This window comes from Gallus gallus, chromosome 1 (genome assembly GCF_016699485.2).
Source record: "Gallus gallus isolate bGalGal1 chromosome 1, bGalGal1.mat.broiler.GRCg7b, whole genome shotgun sequence".
In the NCBI taxonomy this organism is placed as follows: domain Eukaryota; kingdom Metazoa; phylum Chordata; class Aves; order Galliformes; family Phasianidae; genus Gallus; species Gallus gallus.
This window is the reverse complement of record NC_052532.1, coordinates 112,587,327-112,612,409: the sequence shown is the minus strand read 5'-3', so window position 1 is coordinate 112,612,409 and position 25,083 is coordinate 112,587,327. Positions and strand designations below refer to the sequence as shown.

At 48.0% G+C, this 25,083-nt stretch overlaps 2 long non-coding RNA genes across 5 annotated transcripts in view; one reads left to right on the top strand and one right to left on the bottom strand.

The window, feature by feature from the left end:
* Nucleotides 1-774: 774 nt before the first annotated feature.
* On the top strand, nt 775-10,976 carry LOC107057081. The gene is made up of 3 exons (XR_003072788.2): nt 775-2,209; nt 10,336-10,571; nt 10,721-10,976. It is a non-coding gene; the product is annotated as an uncharacterized LOC107057081 (long non-coding RNA).
* Nucleotides 6,926-25,083, bottom strand: part of LOC107057076 — a 29,145-nt gene continuing 10,987 nt past the window's right edge. For 2 of the 4 annotated variants that reach the window (XR_006933447.1, XR_001471291.4), the window contains 2 exons: nt 9,798-14,002; nt 6,926-7,892 (listed from right to left, as the gene is read on the bottom strand). This is a non-coding gene — a long non-coding RNA (uncharacterized LOC107057076). Of the gene's footprint in view, nt 7,893-9,797; nt 14,003-20,282; nt 20,340-23,110; nt 23,214-25,083 lie in introns of all 4 variants that reach the window. The other 2 variants (XR_005847247.2, XR_005847241.2) reach the window with 2 other exon arrangements.

Below are 25,083 nucleotides of genomic sequence, written 5' to 3'. Positions count from 1 at the left end.
ATAGAGAGGGACATCTGGTATAAAAGAGGGGTGTTGTGATGATGGAGGAGGGAAAAAGAAGATGAGGAAATGGAAAAATAGAGCTGGGAAGAAAAGGAATGACTGACAAAAGCACAACGGAGGGGGATGAGAGAAGACAGACAGGGAGTTGTAAACGGTTGACAGATTGGGAAATGCTCTGTAGGTGGCGAAAGGAAATTATAGAAAAGAGGACACACTTTTCTAGGAAGAAGAGAAAGACACTGCAGCTAAAAAATAGCTTGTAAATACTGCAGGGGGGGGAGGGGAAAAAACCCAAGCAAGGATCCATCCAAAACAAGTTCCCTGTCCTTTCTGCCAGACAAGTGCTTTCTCTGACAAAGCGAGTGTAGGGACCCTGAAGGAGCAGCTCAATCGTCTATAATAAGCAAGAAACATTTAAAATGCCATAAACATTTTTAATATATAAATAAATGGCAAGAGAACCCTGAAAAGAAGCACCGAGGGGCTCAGACTGCAGTGTTTCCAAATGGAGCGGGACTGGACAATCAAGAGGACTTTTTTCCAAATGTAAGAAAATATGCTGAAAATAAACACATCCTACAAAACAGCAAAGGATATTGTATGGTTTCAGTCTTTTATCTGCAGGCAGCCCCTCCACATATTTCCTGTTCCAGTTACTGCGAACTGCTATGGAATTGCAGGGAGAGAACTTGGACAAATGTCATCTTATTAGAAGACATTTAGAATGTGCGCCTGTCATTTAGGATGAATTAAAGCCTTGGAAATGAAATTGCTTGCTTGCTGTCCTGAGGCAGACATTCAGGAGCATCTCAGCTTATTTTTGCTATGGTACTATATGATAGCACCATTGTGTTGTTCAGAGCATCAAAAAAAAAATTGGTCTTAACACTGGCAAAATTGTAAAATAACCATATTTTGTGTATTTGTTGTAGCATGCGTGACTCTTCTCAAGCTTTGGCTTTGTGTCTCTATTGGGTTGGAGGTTTTTTTAACTATGACCCTAAATCTCACTGTCCTTACCCCTTCAATAAAATAATCCTACTTAATGTGGAGAAGGACACTCAGCAAATGGTCCTAGAGCTTTAAGATTTCTCTTCAAGGGCGTTATCAGTGGTCTCTTGGCAAAAGAGCTCATGGCTTTCCTTCTGTCTGATGGTGCCCAAGTGACTGTAGTTTAAGCAAATAGCTTAGCAAATGTATTTCTAGGCAATCATCTTCTATGCCAATCTCTGTGCACCAATGTCAGGGAAACACAGTAAGTGCTTTACTGCTCAACGGATCCAATATATCCTCCTCTGTCCTCCAAAGCCTGCAGTTTGTAGTAAATGGCCAGTGCTATCAAGTCAGTACCTGCTTTTTCCCCCCCTATGCATTGTCAAGATCTTCACAAGGAAGCTTGGAGGATGATAGTCCAGCCTTGGAAAAAAAGCACATTTGTACATACCAGGGAGCCCAGCATCACCCACTTCCGTTAAGTAGGGAAAGCGTTTCCATGACTTACAACAGTCAGACAGTGAATACTGTCGCTCACTTTAGCAGCTATCTTGTCTTTGGGTCACAAAAAGAAGAAAGGCCAAGATCATGCTTGGTTCTCTGACAGTGTTCTGCTCAATTCACAAAGCTCTTCAGCTGGTTCACCTGTGAGCTTGGTTTCCACCACATTCCATGGGCACAGGCAAAACTCATAGCACAAGCACAATGGTTCAGCCAACAGCCACTGTCTCCTGGGGCCATCTGTGTTGAACTTGCAGGTTTTCCTCACTGTTTAAAGAGTTAGCCGGCCATCAGGCAGCTTGCCAGCCGAGCTTCGTCATAGCTACCCTGCATCTGTGGCAGATGGCCAGATCCACAGAACGTGTGGTAGCTGCCAGCACCTTTCCCATGGTGCTGGTGGACTCTAGCACACTGCTCTTTCTGGCACTGACTCACACTGGATGCTTCAAGATCAAGGACTAAACAGAAGTCATCCCCTTTGGGAGCCACAGAGGTGACTGTCTTCTGAGCAGGTTGCTGTGATCTTTCCCCTTCCTGTCTCAGGAGCAATCCCCTGCCAAACAGCAGAGACTATGTTGGGAAGAGCAAGAATGAGAAGGCACTGGATGTTCTCACAATGAAGCCAACCCTCCTCTTCTTCCCAGTACCTTCCATGCACTGCTGTTGTCATTGCCTGCTACCATTTGCCTGACTGAGAAGCTCATGTGTCCAGGTAGGCAGGAAATAACCTGGTTCCCAAAGATGTGGAAAATGTACCTCTCATCAACTCCTCTCTGCATGGTGCAATCAGGGCAGCTCTTGGGGAATGCTGCATGTGGTTTGGGACATGTTGGTTTGAGTTCATTATCTGTGTTGGCCGGATCCAAACAGGGGGATTAATTTTATAGTAATTCACTGTTTTAATTTCTTGTTACGTCCAGTGGCACTGGCAAAGGAGATCTCATTTCTGGCTGCATTTCTTTATGTACTTTACAGGCTTTTGGAGCCAGCAATGGCTTTAGGAGAGGGTTTCTCCAAACTGTGAACGTCCTTTTTGTACTTTTTATCTCCCAGTTCATAGACTCTGTCAACCATTCTGTGTACGAAACCATAAAAGATCCCTTCGTTTGTTCGGGAGATTTGTTCTTCCTAACACTAAAATCTTCATAGTAACAGATGAGAGGGTCATAAAGCCAGAGTGTGAGCGTCATCTCTGGTTGCTGACGTTACAGGATATAATCCTGTTGTGTAATCTATTTGCCTGTGCAAGACTTAAAGTACAAGAGTCTACGGAACATATACAATATCACTTTGCATGAGGCTTGTAGGCACAAGTTTTTTCATCACTGTTGCTGGATAACATTAAGATAGAGGCTAATGTGTTGCTTATCTCAGGTTTTTGAAGGCCTATTTGACCTTCAGCAAGGAAAGGGCTCCCTGTGTTTGTCTCATTGTGAAACATGGGAGATGAGAGTTACCTCTTCCTCAGTGCCCTTCTCATCTGACCCACACAGAGGAGGAAAACTTCAGTGTCTTTCATTTTCTCGTTTTGATTCTGAAAAAGGTGAGAGGTTACATTTTTCTTAACAACTGGCTGAAGTCTGAGGCCTTCAGTCGATGCTTCCTAAATCTTTCTGAACTTGAAAAGGCCTTGACCAAGTAAAACCAAAATAAATACTGATTGAAGTCTTTAGAAATTACCTTTTTCTTTGCAGTCATCCTATGATTGTGTGTGCAATTTTCCTTTTGATATATTTTCCATCTGTTGGGTGTTAGAAGAACTTCCATATTCTTCCTACATCACATCCAAGCCAGAGGCCAAGTGAAGGACTAAGAATTCTGGTGTTGTCCACTTTCAGCTTCTTTTGAGGCCTCTCGTATTGCTCATGGCTAAAGTCTCGAACCCAGAAATACCAAGCTTAGAGTATGGGGACTTAGAGCATACATTAGCTTAGAGATGGGGACTCAGCCTCTTCAACCCATGCGAGGTCACCCCACAGCACTGAGCTGGGCCAGTGTGAGCAAGACATCCTTTCTCTGTGTTACCAGTGCTCCCCTTCAGTACAGCTGGTCTAGTGAGCTGACACTAGAAGGGTCAGCTTCTGCAGAGGGAGAATGCTAAGATGGGAACAGCAACATTACTCTGCTGAATGTCCCTTATCCTCATGAAATCAGCCATGCACGTGGCTGCCCGCAGTGCTCAGCTGGAAGGTGCGGTGCTGCACCCTAGCATGACTGACAGCAGTCCCCAGGCCCTCACTGCTGATGGATACTGGCAGTGCCCCTCATACCATGATATGGTATGGAGAAGAGGAGGCCTGCGAAAAGCACCATCACTTATAAGTAACTGCTCCTTTCAACTTCAATGACATGTCACATCCATCCTCGAGCTCTTCCAAAAACTCCCTCCTGGGACTTCGCTTTCCCCATAACTTGGAGTGACATGCGTTGGCAAGAGGCAGATGAGGGTCTCACTTGGAATCTTCTGTGCCGCCTGTAAATGAAAATGCTGGAGTGGGGGCAAGGAGGGGGCTCTGGCAGAGAAAATAAATGGTGCCCTGCATGTATGATGCCAGCGAAGCTCAAGAGTGGCCCTACAGGCTTTTGCTAGTGGGAGTTCATATCCTCTCATTCGCCGTCATTCAGCGCCATGTTGTCAAACAGCGTTGCTTGGTGTGTGCCTCACCCAGTGGCCTCAAATATTTTCTGAGCCACCCCACTCCAATCCACTCTCACAAAATCATTTTTTCCTTTTGGGGGAGGAGAGGAAACAAGGAGAAATCCAACCCAAGAAACGCACTGAGAAGCCCACCTGAGGTCTGCAGGAGGAGGGGAGGGAGCCAGCAGATAAGCAGGCAGGGATCAAGGGTTGGCTGAGCACACCAAGGGCTCTCACAACACAGGAATCCAGCGTCTCCCCCCACACGTCCTTGTTTGAATTTAGCACGCATTCTCCTATGGTGTCATAATTACTGAGATCATCAAATGAATCTTTTGTTTCTGTACACACCGGGCATTCAGCGGAGCTCTAATAGTTGTCATTAAGTTTTCAGGGAGGTGGGAGAAGATAGATTGAATGCATGCACTCCGGCACTGCGCAGAGCCCATTGATGGCTGCTGAGTAATGATTTTTTTCTAATTGGTGGAGAGCAGCGGCCCTAATGGATGGAGCCTCTCTGTGCATTTACACTGTCTCCTCAATCAATAACCCTCGCTGTGCCTGGCACGGAGGAGTTCCTGAAAGCCCCTTTGCAATAATGGATTGCTGGAGGTTACACAAACTGCTGCCTGCCGCTGAGTCAGCCCTCCGCCAGACACCTTGCACGGGTGGGATGGGCAGGGATGTCCCACCGCCACCGGCACCCTGCAAGCAGCACAAAAGGTGTTCGTTGTCTGCAGAGCCCAGACTGGCCTGTGGGAGTGAGGACAGATGGGAGGCTTTTTATTGGCTTTGCCTCGGGAAGTTTGGCTTTTTTATAGGAGGCTTTGTGGTTTTGTTCCCTCTCATCTTCTGAAAGAAAAACCCGCGGGTGAGATCCCGAGTCTTTAGTGAGGCCAAAATCACTGAGAGGTCAGGCACATGGCCCAGGCTGTGCAGAGCGTGGCCCCAGCTCAGGCAAAGCAAGCCTCGACCCTCTTTAGCCGTCATCCTGCACTGCACGTGCATGGGCTGCTTGTTTCTTAGCCCTCAGCATCCCCTGTTTTCTGCCTTCCTTTTTGTGAGATGATAAGCAGGTAACAGGCACAAGGTGACTCTTGAAATTCAGCCTCACTGGTGCATTTTCAAGAGGCAGACAGATCTGGCAGGTCAAGGGGAGGCATGATAAAAGAGACATTATAAGACATCTTAAAAGGGAGGCTTCAGCAGTGCACCAGCGCAGCGTTCCCTTCCCCACACACCAGTCCTTTACTGACAAAAAGGAGGGGATTTCCATGGCTTGTTGAGATATACAGGCAGCTGGCACTCACTGTCACTCAGTTTCTAGGAGGCCCATGCCTGGGAGGACCGGCACATTTTCACTGTAAACTTCAAGCCTTCCAGAAAGGTGCTTCTAGCTGGGCCCCTTCAGAAGTGAACCTGCCCTGGCTGTGTGGTCTGGACCCCAAAATCTCAGAGTTAAGACACAAGACTTTGCTGTTGGGAGGATCTGGCAGGGAGGATCTGGCCTCAAAACTCAAAGCCAGGCCCCAGCCCTAGGCCCTGGCAAGTGGAGTGGTTGCCAAGGGCTCTGCTGTGAGAGCGTCTAAGGAGCATGATCTATTTGAGCACAGAGTAGGTCCCAGCACCCTCGTATCATTCCATGGACACATGGCTGGGGACAGGGAGCGAGCTGGGGCTCTGCAGCATCACACGCACAGCCTCGCTCAGCACGCTGCCGCTGGCAAGCATCCCTCAGGAGGGAGGGCAGCAGGGGTTGTTTCTGTACACACCATAGTTTCACCTGAAGGTGTGGTAGGTGAAAGGGCCGTAGAAGAATATTTTTCTTTGTTCTTGATATCGTGAAGGAAAGACTACCGATTTGCTTTGGGAGGTGGAACTCTGATTCATGCTCATTGTCACTCCTGACTTCACAGGGGGAATCAGTCATACATAAGCCAGTTTCTCACTGAGCAAGGAACGTCAGAGGGAAGCAGGTGGCTTTGGTCTCCTGTTTTTCAGCAGCATCTCTCTGCAAGATGGACCGAGGCCAGGCTAGTGGACAGTGGAGACTTGCAGAATCCATGCCAGAACCCTGAGATCCTCCTGCTCCCTAATGCCTAAGATCACCTCTGAGACCCACAGGGTCACCATGTCACAGGATGAAGCAGCCTGTTTCAGGGACATGGGAATGCTCTTTGCCTGCACCAGAAACAGCCCACGTGCCCCAGAGGTGCACACCAATGTACATCGGGAGGACAGGATGGCAGAAATCCGGTCAGAGTTGTGTTATCTCATCAGTACTGCAGGAGTTAAAATAAATATATAGGTTTTCAGAGCAAAACAGTGCTTTACCCACCATACAGCCTGTGCATAGGTCAGAGCAAGTCTGTGCCCCACATCCCATCACAGCAGCAGAGATCCTTGCAGTGGGCCTCGCTGGTGGTCTCACAGCAAAACTTTGGGAAAGCAGAGCACGAGATCAAGGGAGCCACAAGGCAGCCTGAAGGAACACAGCCGTTAACTTGTGCTGCTGCTGCTGCTCCGCAGTCTGCTTCCTAGCAGGTGGCTCAGATAAATCAAACCGCAAACATTTCCATAAACTATACTTTCGGCATGGTTTTTGGAACCAGAGAAAACCTGTGGACACCATCCAGGTGCTCAGGCAAGGGGGATTATGACAGCTGAGTCAAAAGTGCTCACGCTCCCCTTTCCCTGCCCCTGTTTTCCAGCAGCGCACCTCTTTGGTTCAAGCCTGCCAGCCTATTTGAGAAGCCAGTAGCACTGGGAAGCAATACAAGATGCCCTCTCTCGCTCACAGCAATGAACTTTTATTCTTCATTTGCAGCCCTCCTTAATCTAGAGGCAATCATCTCCACCTGAGAAGCACGGCTTGCTCTTTGTTTATGAGAAGCACAGCCTCTTCACCTGCATTTGTGAATTCTCCTCTGCCTTGACAGCTCCTCAGGGACTCCAGACCTGTCCTCTGCAGCTTCTTTCCTCACTTAGCTTGTGCTTTAGGAAGACAGAGTCTGCTTTGGACTTTATTACCAGGCAAATCAGACAAACAGGGACCTTTCCAAACTATCCCTCAGAACAAGCCCCACATCCCATAATTTCAGTAAAAGAGCAAACAGTGAATAATGTGAGGATATCCATTTCTATTATGGGGGGAAAGGAAAAAAAAAAAAAAAGACAGGAGCTGTCTGAAAGAAAATTGCCACAAAAGAAAGGAGTGAGGGCTCAGTTTCTTTGACAATCACAGTGACACGGCTTGCATGAGAATTTCTTTCAGCGTGCTTCTTCAGCACACACCAGACTCCCAGGAGGGTGTTTCAGATCTCATTTCCTAACTTTCCTGATTGGAACCGAGGATTGCATTTACTTGGCTCTTTCTTTTCACGCTATCCTTTGGGGTCTTGCTCAGTTTCTCACAACCTCTCTGCCCTATGTGTCTCACCTCTCCCCCAGCCCCATTACAGCCGGGAGAGATAAGGAACTTCTGAGCCCGTGTCAGTGACCGCAGTTCCAGTGAACTGCGCTTCATTCTGTCCCTGTCCCAGCAGGAAGCACTCCCTTCTCACAGCCATTATCCTGCCCATGGCTATTAACAGCAGTCAAGAGTTCAGCATTTTTTCCCCAAAGCATGTTTCTGACTGCAGCTCAGGGTAAAGGCGCCCCAGGAAAGCAGAAACATCTCTTCCATACTTTCCAGCTGCCGCTTCGGCTCCATCTTGCTTCTTCCAGGCTTTTTTTCCATCCGACTTCGGGATAACACCTGTTGGAAGCAGGAAAACCCCGTGTTTCGTTACATGCCTTAGGGCAGAAGGCCAAAGTGCTGTTTGATAAACCGTCACCTCTGCCAGGAGCAGCAACACTAAATCCCGTGAAATGGCCGATTGCTGCAGCAGAGCTAGCTGGAGGTGGTGCGCTGGCAGGGTGACAGCCCATTGCCTCTTGGCAACTGCTAAGCCAGGCTCAAGAGCTTAAACGTGGCTTCGAGCTCCGGCAATGAGTTCCAGAGGCGCCTCCTGCCCCACCATCCTGAGGGCAGAGAACCCTTTACATCCGTGCCTGTCACCCCATCTGGGAAGTGGCACTGCGTCGGCTCCAAGAGCAAGCGGGGAAGAGAGAGATGTTCACTCAAACTGGCAGCTGCCTTTTGTTTCGCGATGGCAGCTGCCAGCAAGAGGCAGGCAGGGCAAGGGAAAAACACACCAGAGCAACATGCTAGATGCAAAGCATATTACACGCTAGATTTAAAATAAAATAGCATGCATAAGGAGTAAATATTCAGCATAACGCATGACAATTCGGCCCTGCAACTCTCCTCCCGGATCCTAGGAGCCGTGGCACTGGGCTGTGCTGTCCTGAAGAAAATTTTATGGGAAGCGACTGCCTGGATAATGACTTCCTTCATCCACTTGAGGCAGGTGAAAGAAGAAATATCACAGCAGCGGAGAAGGGTGGTCTGTGGCTGATCCTGTAAAGCAGACTCCTTGTTTTTCTATTCTGGCAGCACGCTTGCCTCCTTTTCTCACAGGAGTGCATTTCAGTCAGCTTAATTTTTTTGTCAGGGCAACAGCTCTGGAGCCTGACTCCCTCTCTCAGTGTGAGCAGTGCTGGCCACAGTGCAGCACATCCCACTCCTTCCCCACACCACGCTGCTGCATGGGAAGCTGGACATGAGCCAGCAGCGTGCTCTCACAGCCCGGAAAACCAACCGTATCCTGGGCTGCATCCAAAGAAGCATGGTCAGCAGGGTGAGGGAGATGATCCTATCCCTCTGCTCTGCTCTGATGAGGCCTCACCTGGAGTTCTGAGCCCAGATGTGGAGTCCTCAGTACAGGAGAGACGTGGACCTGTTGGAGCACGTCCAGAGGAGGGCCACAGAAATGATCCGAGGGGTGGAACACCTCTCCTATGAGATCAGGCTGAGAGAGCTGGGGCTGTTCAGCCTGGAGAACAGAAGGCTCCAGGGAGACCTGAAAGGGCCTGTGGTGATAGCATGTGGGGAAATGCTTTCAAACTAAAAAAGGAGAGATAGATATAAGGAAGTTGTTTATTATAAGGGTAGTGAGGCACTGGAACAGACTGCCCAGCGAGGTGGTGGATGCCTTATCCCTGGAGATGCTCAAGGTCAGGCTGGATGGAGCTCTGAGCAACCTGATCTTGCTGTCAGTGTTCATTGCGGGGGAGTTGGACCAGGTAACCTTTAAAGGTCCCTTCCAACTCAAACAATTCTGATTCTGTGGGCAGTGCTAGACAAGGTCCCTATCTACATTGCTGAGCATCCCCAACCCTTCACCACCTTCTCTGTATCAGTGCCTCCAAGAGGCATACCAGTTAGGATGGTCACACATTTCCCTCCCCTTTCCTGAGCACTGGGTTTGGCAATGTGGGAAATCTGGCTCTGGGTTGCCAGGTGATCACAGCAAAAGTGCTTTGGCCGCACGGCTCTTACTCTGCCGGTTGGAGTTGGCTTTAATGGCTCTGACAGGCCAGCTTTGTACCAGCAGCTTCTTCTGCCAGATCAGATATTGTTTACCCACCCCCCTTTAACTTCATGCCGTGTTCAATGTTGTCTCTTCGCACCGAGCTCACTTCGTGCCACATCAGGTATCATCCGTCTCCCTTCAGCCACAAAGCACGCACCTCCTGCCAAGCACTCAGGCTAACTCACCAGAAAGGCGATGGCACACTTGAACCTGGTCCAGATCGCATTCCTTGTGCTGAGCAAGCCGGTGCTCCTGGTGCTGGTTGAGAGGGCACCTGCTGTACTGGGCACCTAAACGCTGCAAGAACCAGAGCCCCTGTGCCCCAGCACTGAGCAGGGCAGCAGATGATGGTGTTTTCCCCATGGCTTCCACCTGCCGGAGCTACCTGAAGCTACTCAAGCCGCACTACCAAACCCCTTTCCTTTATTTACTTGTTCTGATCCGGGAGTGTAAACACACCCGCGGTGGGTCTGAGCTCCTTTATGATGCAAGGAAACGTTTCAGAGGAATCCAAGGAACCGGGGGTTTTTTTGAATGCGTGGTAGAGAAGAAACATATTGTGTGAAAGTAAAGTGACGCCGAATGTGGCCATGGAGATAAAATGGGTTTTTCAGCTCCTGCATGCGAGAGCAGCATTTCTCAAAGACGGCTTTTTCTCTGTTTCATCTTCTTTCTGTTTATTTTAAGTGAAGCCCTTTTTTATGTCTTTTTTTTTTCCTTTAGGTTTTAATCTTTGTATAGAACACGCTCCGTGACCCCGACAGAGGAAAAGCAGCAAAGTCCTACATCTATGGATGTGTTTAGAAGCGCCAAATGATCAAAGTTAACGCTGCGCAGCAGCGACTGAGTTACCCCCATTATCTCACGTCCCCGGCTTTGACAGACCGCATCACTCAGTGCGTGGACGTATCGCTATTTGATACACCATGAATATTCAGGGCGCATATTCAATTAACCAGGTGAGAACACACAGGTTTGTTTTGCATGTTAACTCCGTGTTAACGCTGCCCCTAAGTGGTTAAGTCGGTTTATTGCAAGTTAATTAGCCCTCGTTTCGGGCAGTTATTTATTTATATGCCGAAGGCTGCCATGTATTTTTCTATTGCAGCTCCGTGACTAGGCCTCGCGTCTCCTTCTGCTTTGTGTTTGCATCCCGCTCCCTCTGTGGGTTTCACATTACCGCAACATTTACAGTCAACTCAGCTTGGAAAATAAGCGTACGGGGAAACATGGATGCCTACTACACGTCTATTGCTCGATGCAAGAGAGGCTGTGATCCTGTTAGCAGGCTCCTCTCCCCAAGCTCGTTTTAATTAGCATTTCAAGGGAGGTTTGGTACAGCAAAATGGTGAAGTTTGAAGCTCTGGTGGGCTGTTCTTTGTATCTTTGCTCCTGAATTAATGGGCTGCTTTGCAATCGTTTATCGCCTGGGTACAGCCTGCCCTCTTCCAAGGTGCCCGGGTAGCCGTGGGGCTGGGAGCTTCCCTTCTCCAACTGTGTCCTCCAGCTGCCCCTGGGACAGGCAGATAAGGAAGGGAGGGTGCTACATGCAGCTCAGTGTCTCTGAAGGGCTTCATGATGAAACCTGGAACCAAAGGACTGCAGAGTTGGTGACATGCTGGGCTCCAAGGTACCTGTTAAAATCATCCATCCATCCATCCATCCATCCATCCATCCATCCATCCATCCATCCATCCATCCATCCATCCCAGTCATCACACCTCCTTGCTTTAGCTGCTTCTGGGCTGTGACTGGGGAGCTTAGGGCCACAGTACCCTTTCAGGGATTAAACTGCCCCACCAAAAGGGTTAGTTAGGTGGCCACCATGACTCTTCAAAGTCCAAACAGGTGACTTCTTCAGCTCCTCATTTAATGGAGGGTTGAGTCTCACATGTCAAAGCAGATTTTCATCTCTGAAGAGCTCCTGCTCCCTCTGGGATGCTGTACAGCAGAAATGCACCTTGGTGCTCTCCCTGCTTTATCCTCCTTGGTGGGATCGGGGTCCAGACAGGCAGGGTTAAGCCAGCAGCAGGCAAAGCTGGGTGGGCACATTGGGGTTGCAAAGCCGAAGACCTGGAGACAAATTCATAGTCAAGTCTCTAGATGAGCCAAGGAAACCTGGTGAATAATGCAGTGCCTGCACTGCACCATGCAGCGTAGCCATCCATCCCTGCTCGGGCTGTGTCTGCAGCACAGGGGGAGAAAGGTGAGGAAGAGCAGCGATAGTGCAGCTCAGGACACCTGGATACGTTGGCAGGCAGGCTCTCTCTTGATTAACCCTGCAGATTTATCAGCCTCTGGTTTTCACAAGCTCTGAAATTCCCATCTAAGACGTCATTAAAAATGAAAAGCGGTGAATTTTCAGGAGGGTCTCCTGGCTTCAGCACAGAGCACAGGCTACTTTTCCTTCATGCCACCGCTGCCCTTCACCTTGAAGGAGCCGCATTTGTCTCCTATCCCTTTTGCTCATGAGCATGCAGACAGGAGTCCGGGGAGGCGTCTCGCTGCCTTGAGCTCCGTGCATCCATACATTACCTCCTTGCAGCACGTCCCAGCGCCAGGGCCGGGAGGGAGGTGTCCGGCCCTGAAAAGCAGGTGCTGGGGAGCTGGGAGGGGTGAGCAGGCATCCTTCCTTCCACCATGCCCAGCCTGAGCGGCTCAGGGAGGAGCAAGGGCTGCCTTCATCCTGGCCTTGCGCAGCGCGGTTGGACGCAGTGTTAAGGAGTCCAGAGGCCGGGATGTGAAAAGGGATTCAACGGGCAGCGGGAGATGAGCTCGCTCATCTGAAAGAGGCTTTAGGAGGGCATCGCTGAGGGCACTCTTGCAGAATCTCTGCATCTCCACATCCTAAAAATCTGCCTCCACATCTCTGCGGCGCCGCGCTTCTAATCACGGCTGAGAAGGTCTACATAAAAGCTCAGGGACTACCTTAAATACCCCTAGCCAAGCCTTCTTAAAACTCCTATTAAAATACAAACGCCACAGTCAAGACAGCAGGCTGGAGATCTGCCCGGCGGCCAAATAAATCAAAATATTATGCTATTTGCAAGCACCCATTAAAATCTGACAAGAGGCAGCGTGGATCCAAAAGATAGAAACAACGTGACCCTTCCTGCAGAGCAGCCCAGGTTTACTGCCTGCCCTTTCAGAGCAGGGCTGGTAATGCTGTCCTTTTCCCAGGGGCTGCAGAAAGGGATCGCTGGTGGCTGCGGCTCCTCGCATCCCCAGCCAGCACCAGCCACCCACCAGCCCCTGCCAGGATGCCCCGTGCCCAGAAGCACAGCTCAAAGCCTCGTGCCAGGATTCAGGCCAGCGTGAAAAAACAGCCATTTATCTGCGTTAGCTGCCTTGGTGACGTCCACGGGCACTTTCTGTGCTCCTGATATGTTTTCCTAAACAAATTAATAAATAAAGGACAGAGAGGCTGGGAAGGGGAAAAAAAAAAAAAAAAAAGAAAAGGACAGAGAAAACGAGCAGATTTTGATCTAGTAAGCAATTTAAATCTAGGCTGGCAAGCTGCATTTGTGCATTCATTAATTCCATCGTGTGCTCAGAAAACCCCAGCAGGACTCCCTTCCAGCGCAAGAACTTCCGACTGTGAAATAAACCCCGCGTAACCAGATTAACTATGAGGTATGTATCAGCAAGGTCTTAGGCATTAATTCAAGTATTTTTGCCGTGCACTGCACATCGCCAGAGCCTGATTTCAGGACCAAGTGCTGCTGGCTGGCAGGCATAAACTCTCTGAAGTTTCCTGCCTTCTGCCTCCCTCTGCATTGCTGCTCTTTGCTCAATAAATAAAAAAATATTATTATAGGTGCTGTCAGGGAGTCTTGATTCTGCTGTTAATAGCAACATTATCAATACCTTGTCTTTCAGTCTTACATAACTCAAAAGTGCCTGAACAGTTTTATTCCGGCATTACGGAAATGAATCATTTTTGGGTTGAGCCCAAGCATAGAAAATCTCACCTTAAAACTTCAGCATTCGTAAATTCAGAATATATTTAGCGTGCAGAAACTGATGAGCAAGATAGAAGTCTCTGCATAAGCTTAGCACAGCCTTCCACCTCACAAGTCTGTGCTGTACTGAATCACCAGATGATTACTGTCTGTATGAATGACTCCAATTACAGCATTATTATGTTATTTATCATTTGACAAATGAAGCAGGACGACGGCCTGTTTGCATCAGGTGCTGTACAAACATTTGGATGTGCTCAGACAAGATCCCGAGGACTATCCATAAAGTCAATGGGACTGGAGTGGGAATCTTCAGACAAGGGCCCCTTTCCGTGAGCAGTCTGATCTACGACCGCCGTAGCAAATGCTGTGGTCTGCTTTACCAGCGAGCAGCCTCTTCACACGCCTGCTTTTCTCTGCGTGCTCCCCTGCAAACCGAACGCAGAGGGAGAAAGTCAGCAATAAGTCTGTTGGTACAGAAGCTGTGCACGTTTTTGTTTAAGAAGCGGAGAGTGAGAGGGCTTGGGTTGCTCAGGATTTTTTTGGCAAATGATGAAATCTGGAGCTGCCCTGGCTTCCAAACGTTTTTATTGTTATAGCCACCTAAAACATATTTTATGACACAGTTTAAAGTCATGTATAGCCTCTACTGCAATTTCAATACTTTATTACAGTTCCAATCCTGTATTTGCTATGGGGGAATCTAATACATGATAATGACAAACTTCAGTCGGAGGTGAGCTGGGACCAGCCCATTGTTTGTGGGTGTTCACTTCTCTCCTCACAGAGGCAAGTGTCAAAACTTGATCACTGCATTCTGCACTACACAGGGAAGTTCACGCTGCCACGGCCTTCATCATTCCTGTTCTGCAGATCATAGAATCACAGAACTATTAAGGTTGGAAAGGGCTTCTAAGATCACTTAGTCCCATGTCAGCCCATCACACCATGCCCACTGCCCACGTCCCTCAGTGCCACATCCACACGGCTCTGGAACACCTACAGGGACGGTGACTCCACCACCTCCCTGGGCAGCCTGTGCCACTGCCTCCCCGCTCTTCCTGAGAAGAAGATGAGAGTCTTTACTTCCCATCTATACCAGTCTGGCACCTGTCAGGCATATTAGCTCAACCTTACATTTTTCAGCAAGGGCCTTTGCACACAGCGTGCATGTGTGTATCTGCTATCACTCTGAAATACGGAAAAGGCCACTTACCAACCGGCCCAGTTAATTTCCAAGCTTTCACTGAACTAAGATTTGAAAATGCAATACATTATTTCAGTGTGGCCTGCAAATCCCGCTCTTTAGATCTATCCACACAAAGTCCTTGCTAAGTCATTGTTTTTCTGCTGACATTCAGCCATTTAAGAGCCACATGAAAGATGGCAGGGATGAAAACATGCAAAAATTACTTTTGTCCTCTCTATCATCTGACTGTCAGGAAAGAAGGGCTCACAGCTTGGAGAATTCATGGCCATCAGAGCCCTCCAGTGCCACCTATCCCATTTTATTCCAAATAATATCCATGAAGATGTTCAGTTTGTTAGCAGTGAAAATGCTTAGCTGGCATTGATTTTGGAGCAACACGGTGCTGAATAAAAGCCAGTGCTTTTGCTCCTGAGCCATTGGATATAATGCAAGAGCATGCTCAGCTGCTGGCCAAGATGAGAGTCTCCAAAGTGCATGTGTTAATGCTGCAGTGAAAAAGCAGCTCATCCCACAGAGAATATCTGTTGCTTTTTTGCTTCTTAGAGATCTGTGAGCATCGTCTTTTCTCATGCTAGTATAGTATGCTTTCTGTTTTCACAAGACTTTGAGGGACAGTGGAATCACTTCAAGCCAATTCTATCATGTGAAAAAACAGTGAACAGTGTTTCCAGAAGAGGAAAACTTTCGGTCTTCATCACGGATTCTGCAGGTACAAGCAGACCACATGCGCTTTTCCTTCCAACAACAGTATTTGGAATGGTATAATATTCTGTTTTGCAACTTTTATTTCTGAATTCCACGGGTGAGGGGTGCACAGAAGCTTTTAGCTCTGGAATTCATACGTATGTGATGGATAAAAGACAAAGGGCCCACTAGTCTCAGAAATACGTTCCCCCTGCCTGTGCTGAAGTCAAGTCATACTTTAAGATATTTCTTTTCTTAAGCTTCATAGAATGAGTTTCTTCAGCTTCTCCTTACAGAGCAGGTTTGACAGATTGCAAATCATTATTCCAGACATTTTTAAACTCCTTCTGCTTTCGCAATAGCCTTTGCAAAGCAGACAAAGAGCAGAGAAGGAGCTAAACCCTTCTGCTGTCTACCTTATCTCCTCCCATGAGCACTGCCTAGAGCAGCACATCAACTCGCACTTGCGCCCACATACAGCTTCCTGCACTGATGGCATGGCTCTGCTCACATTATGAGCGGATGCAGGAGTTCATCTGCTCTCATTCACACCAGAATAACTATTGGAGCTCGTGCATAGTTACAGCCCTTTTTGAAGCCACAGTCCGTGTGCCTCCTCAGAGCTGCTACTTTCAAAACCTCTCCCTACTCTGGAAATGGGACTAGGTTCTTTACTTTCCACCTTGCTGTATCAGAAGCATCCAGGCTCTAAGCTCACTTCACCAAGTGAGCCAGATGCTCTGTAGAATTTGCTTTTATCTCCATTCGTTGCGCCAGCTGCAAACTGCAGCACAGTAGTATTTTCCCCAACACACACAAGCCCACATCCAGTGTCTTCAGTGGTTAGACTGGTGCAAAAAAAGAGCAGAATGTGACCTTATCCTGTAAGCAGATGAAGGTGACAGGGCCTCTTGCTTCTTCTGCCACAATGCTTCCTCTGCTGCAAGGGTAATGTATCTCTCACAGTCCGAGTCCACCAGCTCAGCTCTGCAGCACCCTCCATTTCCATCTTCAGATTCAAACACAGCAGTGGAGGTCCAGCCTCTGACTCCTCTCCAGAGTGTGGTTTCAATGGCAGACACATCATGAGAGCAGCCGATCAAATGCCTTTTCCATTATTCAGGCTGATTTCTTGAGTTCCTCACCAAAACCTTGAGTGTAATGGATAAGATCCCTGACAGCGCATTACGCAAACCCAGACTCCCATTTCAGCTCATACCTGAAGACAAGGTTAGCTCAAATCAGTGTCTCAACACTGCTAACACATCCCACATATGGAAGAAGTCATCACCACCCCCCAGTCTTAAGGAAGGCTTTGTGTGTCATTTCCTTAACGGGTAGGTAGGGGCAAAGTGTGTATGGCGCATCCAGACAGTACCAGCTTCACCGTGATTGTGCAACAGCAGGAAATGCCACAGAGCCATTAGTGTATTTCAAAATACATTTTAAATCACAGAATAGACATCAAATATTTTTTTCCACTTGATCAAAACAATGAAAAATGAATATTTCAGTTGCTTATACAGATTAAAATGAAGAAAACTTAGCCTAAGTTTACACACCACCATGCTTTATCCATAAAGCATCATAACACTGCAAGATCTGAAGAACTTCAGAAAATCCAGATAGATCTCATCTCTTGATATACGGGTTTGCTTTTGAAAACTTCACTTTGGAGGCAAGAGAGATAGCCAGACATGTCCTGCATGCCAGGCTAATTGTACAAGAATATTTATTCCATTCAGTAAGTGTGCATCTGGTAGCAATGATTGCAAAGCCTACAAGAAGGCTGATACTTCCTAGCAAGTGACATTTTTATGGTTAATAGAAACTGTCATAGAAACCACTTGGAGGGGGATACGTACAGGCTTGATTTTCAACTTAACAGTAAATCACTTCAGATTAGAACTAGATATCATGACAAAATCCTTCATCCTGTAAATTTCCAGAATGCATACAGCAGAGGTTCTGGGAGAAACTGTGATAAAACTAGAAGAAAAGTTTCTCGTTTGGTTTTGTCATCCACTGTGCCTGAGATCATGTCTTCTGCATAAATTATACCACATACAAATGTGCCTGCCCTTTCATTTCTTGCTACTGTGTTAATAATAGGAGGTAGTCCTTCTATCAGGCCAGGGCTCCTTGAGCAAGAGATTGTTCAAACACAGAAGGGAAAGATGGGCATCATGCCAGAGACATCACAGACAGCATCAGATCTACAGTGCTGTAATAATCTGAGTCATCCTCCGGGTTCCTACAAACATGAATGAGTAGAAGCCCAGGGCCCTAGCAAGGCACACACCATCAGCCTGCAGAAATGAGGATGCAAGGGATGATGCCAAGGGTGACTGAGTCAGGCTGGGTCTTGCACCACTCACTCTTCAAAGGAGCCCGCTGCCCCCTAGCAAGTGCTGGGGCACTCCCAGAGCCCTCCGGCGGTTGTGTGTCTCCAAGCTGTGGGCCTCCACTCCTGTCCCCTCCTATATATGTGCTCCTGGCCTCTCTGTCCCGCCTAGCCCTTTTTCGGACCTCACCCATGCACAACATGGAGATAAGGCCTCCCTTCTCCCCAGCTTTTTTTCACAGAGATGGAAAAGCTCCACAGGAATGTGGGGCAGCTCCTCAAAAAAATACCTGTACAGTGCTCTGCATGGGACAGTGGGACTTCTGCAATGCTAGCAACAGCACTCCAGCATCAAAGACACAGGGAGACTTCACCAGGGAAACCCAAATTCTCTGCAGTCGGGAGGAAGCTCCATGAGAAAATTCAGTATGAAACCAATGGAAGATAGAAACCTAGGCATGAAAATGTTTGAGATGGAGCGTAGCTGCAGAGCCAGATTGTATTCCAACTTGCAAGGATCCTGGTACCCTCCTCTCATGGCCAAGGGACATACCTCAGCTGCTTTCTTTCAGCCAGGACCTGCGTCCAGCAGAGACAACAAATAAACATTTCAGCAGAAGTTCCACTGTGCTGTACAGCATCTCTGCAGCCCTCACCAAAGCACCAGTCACACGCTATTTACCACAAGCTGGAGAATTCACTAAATCTGTCCTATTTTAAGTCAAACGAGGACAGCTTCAGCCCTCACAAGGACAGCCCTGCCAGCTGCCCTCCCTTTTGCAGAACAGGGAGAGGAAGGGGACATCCATCTCCAGCACCCAGACTGAGAGCAGCCAAGGAAACACACGCAAGGAGACAGGTGGCTGATAAGGAGCTACAGTGGAAAGGCAATTGCACTGCACCTCTCACGGAGTACAGGCACGTGCAAAAGGCTGCTAGCAGTCTGAGCCAATTAATTTCCATATTCCCTTTCAGTCAGACCTGGAAACGAAGTGTGTTGAACTCAACACGGGATGCTTAGTACGAGGTGGGGGAAAAAAAGGAGGGGGAAAAATGAATCAGCAATCAGTAAACTCAGAGGAGTGGCAGAAGGAATGGGTCTGAACGGATGAATCAGCATTGGCTTCAGGTGATGGAGGGAAAGAGGCATTTCTGCTCCACTGATTTGTGCAGCCTGATTGAAGTGAGCCCAGCACCAGCACTGCATGGGAATGGGAACTCTCTGATAGGCTGTGAACGCTACAAGGGGAAAAATCCAGCAGTCATGCAGACTACATCTTCATTAAGCACGTTTTGTCACCTCCCAGATGATTGGACATTTTTTGACTGACTTGTAGTAACGTTATAGATGTTTGGGGTTTCTTGTTAGATTTTTTTTAAAAAATGTGTGGTGACAGCATGTGGAGTAGTGAATTTTAAGCAAGGCTGCATGAAATTCAATCACTTAATCTTAAATTACAAGCCACTGGTTGCCAAAGCAATTTTTGAGATGGAAATTCTTCTGATTCACAGATTCCTTTGCCTCTTTTAAGGAACAAATGAGTAAACAAACTATGAAAATGTTATTTGCCTTTTCAGAATTTGCTAGCAGGGAAAGATTAAATTTCTTCAGTGGTATTTGACAGTGCCTGCTTTCACCTCTGTAGCAGGTAGCTGGGAGAACATGATTTCACGATGAACAGATATTGTTTTCAACATTCCTCTGTTGTATAGCCAAGAGATGAACCCATTGTCTACAATGTTGAAGGGATGTTAATTAAGGTAAACCTCCTCTTGTGCCCTTGAAAGTCCTTGAGGAAGCAATGGGCCAAATATGTTTTCAGAGTATATATCGAAGGGTTTGGTGATATTCTGAGGGCCCTTAGTCAGACAGGTAAATCCTCTCGGAATTACTCAGGGATTACTCACACAAGTAATTGCTGTAGACTCAAACTCTTCTGTGCCCACTCTCCAGCAGTCAAGTTGTTGTAGGAAGAGCACACTTAAAAGGAGATAAATAGCAAAGCGGGAATGATCAAGTGGGTACTTAGAGGAATTAGACCTTCTGAAAACCTGGCCCTGAGTCTTATGCCCCCACAAGACAACCAAGACAAGTAGATGGCTTTGGAGTTCCTGTCTCTCTCGGATTCTGATTCTGGTCTCATTCCAGCATAAACTGGAGCCCTGTGATACTCGTTTCATACATATGCATACATATGACCTGAGCCCTGCCTGCAGCCCTCCTACCCCTTGTACTCAGCAGCCCTCCAAGTGACAAAGATCCAGAAACAGTGAAGAGACACCTGCTCCTCTCTGGGAACTTGTGCTCTGCAAGTAGCATGCCTTCCCACCTCACCTCATGAGGTGGCAGTGAGGGTGACCAACACACCAAGGACAGCGGGGCTCTCTGATGATGGGCCATGGTGAGTGTCACTGTGCCAGGTGATATTTCTCAGTAGCACGTACGGAGGAAAAGAGAGAAGGCACTAACCTTCAGTGGACTTGCTCCCTCCAATCAAGGCCTCACAGCTACACAGTTTCCGACTCTCTACCATGAAAGAAAAAGAATATATATATAGTGTTTTGAGGGATAAACATCACAAACCAATTCATTACAGAGGATTTTTGCTCATTTGTTTATTTTTGAGATACATCAGACCTGCCTGGGACAGTCACACACGGTCACTGAGGTGTTAAATTATTCTCCCAAAGAAATAATTACCAAGCAGGTAATCTTCTCTTAATAAATGGTACGTATGTGATCACGTACTTCCCTAAATTTTATTCAACCCAGAAAAAAGGCTAGAAAACAAACACGGCTTTCTTATTTTCCCCTCTCCTCCTTTATTTTGCGAATCAGGGCATCCATGCATTATTGAGGCCTCCTCAACACGGAGCTCCCTTTAGAGCAGACTCTCTGTATTGAGGATTACGTGTGGATTATTGCCGAGAGATCATTCAGAATCAGAGCTAAGCGTTTACCCAGAAATCATTTGTAATTCCAGTTGCCCCTTATTTTGGCTAATAACGGATGTAAGGACAATTGGATCAGCACTGTGTACCTGTCAGCCGCGCCGAAATTCCCAGCGCAGTCCCGAATTGTGTGCTGTACGATTACCGAGGGAAGCTCAGCGCTGCGCCTTATCTTTTTTGTAAATCCTCTTAATGCGGTTGCTGCCGGATCCCCCACGCACTACTGAATCAGCACCTTCTGTCAATCACAGGGACGGGAGCCCTGCCTTTGGAAGAACTGATTCAGCAGAACCGGGGACCACCACGCACCGCCATCCCAAGGAAAGGGGATTTGCAGATGGGTGAATGTGGATGCGGGCGCAGGAAAAACAACGAGGAGGAGTGAGGGAGGAGGAAAAGAGCCCGAGGCAGAGGCTGCAGGAAAAGGGAACGGTGTGGGGGAGCAGAGTGCCTAAGAGAGCTGCGACGGCAATGTAATGCTGCCAATGTGACGTGAGACATCCACTCCGGGAGCACCCCTCGCCAGGAGCAGGCCACACACGCTGAGCCCGCTCTTTGACAAGCCAACCTTTCCCAAGCCCAACCAGAAGGATTGCTAAAACCTCACCGCCGCAGCAGTGCTTTTTTAAACAAATCCTCGCCTGACTGGCAGAAGGGGAAAAGAAAAAAAAAAAAAGAAAAAAAAGAAAAAAAAAAGTTCCTTGGGTGTTATCCATTTTGCATGCACATAAAAGATGAACTTCCCTTTGGAAACAGAATGCGCAGAGTTACGGCTTGAAAGGGGCCTCAATTTGGCTTCGACCGGGTGCAACTAATTGCAGTTGCGAGCAGCGGCAGGTGCGAGCAGGCAGCTGGGCACCCCCTGCCCCCGCGCAGCGCGGGCCTCCCCCAGGGAGGCAGTGGGGAAATGGCGGAGGGCTGCGGGACGAGCGGCCTTGTTGTGGGGGACACCACGGGTGTGGGGTCGGCTTGGCTGCTCTGTGTCCGAGCGTGATGCTCTCAGCGCAGGCAGGGCCTGATGGCCTGGTGACCCGCATCTCCTCACAGCCTCAGAAGGCCCTAGAAAGCTTAGGAAGGTTCTGGGAGTCCCCAGAAGACTGAGGGAGGCTGTCGGCTGTTACCAGGCCGCTCCCCTGGATGACTTCACTCCCGGCAGAGGCCATTTCTTCCCGTGGGGATTTGTAGGGTGCTCCGTGCCCCAGCCAAACCCAGCACATCGCAGCCAGGTCGTTCTGTCACTGCCTTTTCTGAAAGCTGCTTTTGCTCGCAATGCTTTTAGCAGGACAGACAATTGCATTTGCCATCTTAATTCCATTCTTTTCATGTCTTTTAAGAAGTAACTGAATCACAGAGATAAAGCACAGACTTTCACAAAGGTGGATCTACAGTCACAATGCCCATAACTTTCTCTCCCCATTCCTATCCATGCATCCTCTTTTTTAGCAGTGCAGAGGTGGGACAGAGGGTGAGCCCAATGGGCTGGCACTGTGGGCTCCCTGTGCAGTGTCGTGGCCTCAAGACTAACTCAAGCCAGGCCCAAGCTCTTGTGAAACACAAGCAGTGAAGGACATCTCCGAAGTCATTCCTGAAGGAGCTAGAGCCAGGCTCTGAGCAACCTGATGTAGCTGTAGGTGTCCCTGTTCATTGCAGGAGAGTTGAACGAGATGACATTTAAGGGTCCCTTCCAACTCAAACAGTTCTATGATTCTATAATCTTTCAGGGGAAAAAAAAAGAAGAAAAAAAGAAGAAAAAAAACTAATCCTGATTTAAAGGTGGTGTTTGTCCCCACAGTTCTTAATAATTAGTTCCACTGGTTAATTACCCTCACTGTTAAACATCTGCACCTTATTTGTAGTCAAAATTTTGTCTGGCTTCCAGCTTCCAGTTGGATCATATTACAGTCGCATCAGCTTGACTGAAAAGCCTTCTATTATCACATTTCTGCTCACTATGTCAGTACTCAGAGACTGTGATCAAGTCGTCCTCTCTCTCAACTTTGTCTTCGTTAAGCTAAACAGATGGAGTGTCTCCAGCAGTCTGTCACTACACGCCACGATCTCCAGTACTCAGTCGTTTTGGTCTGTGGACTTTCTTGGGTTCCTCCACACCCCAACCACAACCTTCCTGGACTGTTAGACACACTGATCTTTTTTAGGGTCTTTCCTTTCTAGATAGGGAGCCTAGGATTCCAGGTAGAATTATGGCCTATACTCTGTTTCTGGATGTACGTCTTAGAATTTGACTGTACAGAACAACACATTTTTGGTTTGCATCCATCTCATTAAACAGCCCAGCCCATGCTGCCTCGATGTCCTATCCATTTTACTCATTTTACCCATACTTACAGTATTCCCAGTGTTACAGACTTTCCTGGGACTGGGGGTTCAGGCGCCACTTTCCTCTGCTGAAGTTCCTCTTGCATGAATGGACGGAGGCAGGGAACAGGAACTGCAGTGAAAGCAGGGGGGGCAGCACTAAGCCTTTGCTTCTGAGTTATGTTGAAGGCCTAATCTTTTCCACTGCAGTCCATAATGCTGAATGGTTCATTTTGATGATAAAATAAGTTATCCTTATGGATGAATAATGGCTAGATAGCCAGTAGTTTCTGGCTTCACTTCACCACGGTGTATGACAGAGATACCCTGCCTAGCTGTAAATAATCTGGGTATCTAAAGCACCACTGCATCACAGAATCTAGCCAGGGTGCATGATGCTGTTTCTCACCACTTCCCATGGGAATCACCACCTCCCATGGATTCCCAGATAGCAGCAAGCATGCCACTAATGGGTCACAAACTGCTTCATGGAGGGCCACCAAAAATCCAGTCTGGTGTTGTTTGTACTTTTTCTCTAAGGGAGACATAAAGCAGCTTTCCCTATGCCTGCACATGACACAGAACAGGGACTGCAGCTCTACAGCACAAGCCACTTTTGTTTGCATAACCACACACACAGCGTGGGAGCACATGCAGCTCTGAAGCACAGAAATGCAAGTGGCCCGGAGGCCTATCTCCTAGCTCAGAAGCAGAACTGCAGCCTTATTTCCCCACGGTTCCCAGAGCTGTGTGCTGAACCCTGAGCCTGCACTGCTGGTCAAACCCCACACAGCAGGGTTAAGGTTTCTAGGTCTTAGTCCTCAGGTATCTGGCAGCCGGCCAGTAGTAAGCCAAAAGGTAGTACTGTTCCTGGATAGCAACAGAGCATTGCTGTCCAATGACTGCTGGCAGAAGGGTTTCAGAGGCAACTGCCCTGTTGGATTTGCCCACTATGTGAAAATGCCCAAGGATGATGCCGGTGAAGTGCTGGTTACAGACGCTGTGAACACTGCCGCTTTTTGATCACCTTGCTGGGAAAAGCAGCCATGTTGCAACTGGGGGTGACCTGTGTTTTGGGTATTGCACATGGAGCTGAAATTGCACTGCACAAAACCTTGTGACTCTACACAAACGGGAGCTTTGCCAGTGACCTCACTGGATATATGATTTCATCATGACATCTGTCATGCATTAGCTACCTCAGTATCAATGTAACAGCCTGAAAACCAAGACCTGGCTTGTGCTAGTTCAGAGGCAGCGGAGGAGAGCTGGATATCAGGATCTGGGGGACAGCCAGACCCAGATACAGCATTTTCATCATTGACACAACTGCAACCAGGCTTAGGGACAGTGGAGCTCTTACTGTCCTAACAAAAATGATCCCAAGTGAAAATACACTGGTGCAAAACCACTGGGGAGAGAGCCTTGGTTTTCGTGTCAGTGCAATTGGGATGCACTGCCAAATTCACAAGTGCACCCTAGCATTTATTTCACTAACTCTAACACGCAAATAAAAAAAACCTAGAGTCTCCTCACAACTCTAATAAATACCCCAAATATTGGGACTTAGCAGCAGAAGCCTGATAATCATTTCAGTTTTGAAACAGGAAAGAAGTCCTGGCTTGAAAATAGCTTTGCCTTTCTGCATTTTTTTTTCTCACAGTCCAAATAACAGAGTGAAGAAGAACCCAATCCGATTCCCATAGGTCTCATTAATGAACCTGTAAAGGGAATGTGTTAGAATTGCTGTGGGCTCTCACTCCACTTAAAGCCTGTAACGAAACCAAGAATGACTTATCCTCACTGTTCCGGGAGCACATAAAGTTTGCACTCAGAACGATGCATCTGGAGAACTCTGGCACAGACAGCACGCTACATCTCCTGGGCTTCCCAAGCTCTTGGTGCAAAGCCAGAGCGCCTGCCCACAGAAAGTGGAGAACCTCCTCTGCCATCAGTCCCATTCTTTCCAGCAGGATGACTCCCAACCAAAGGGGCTCGACTTC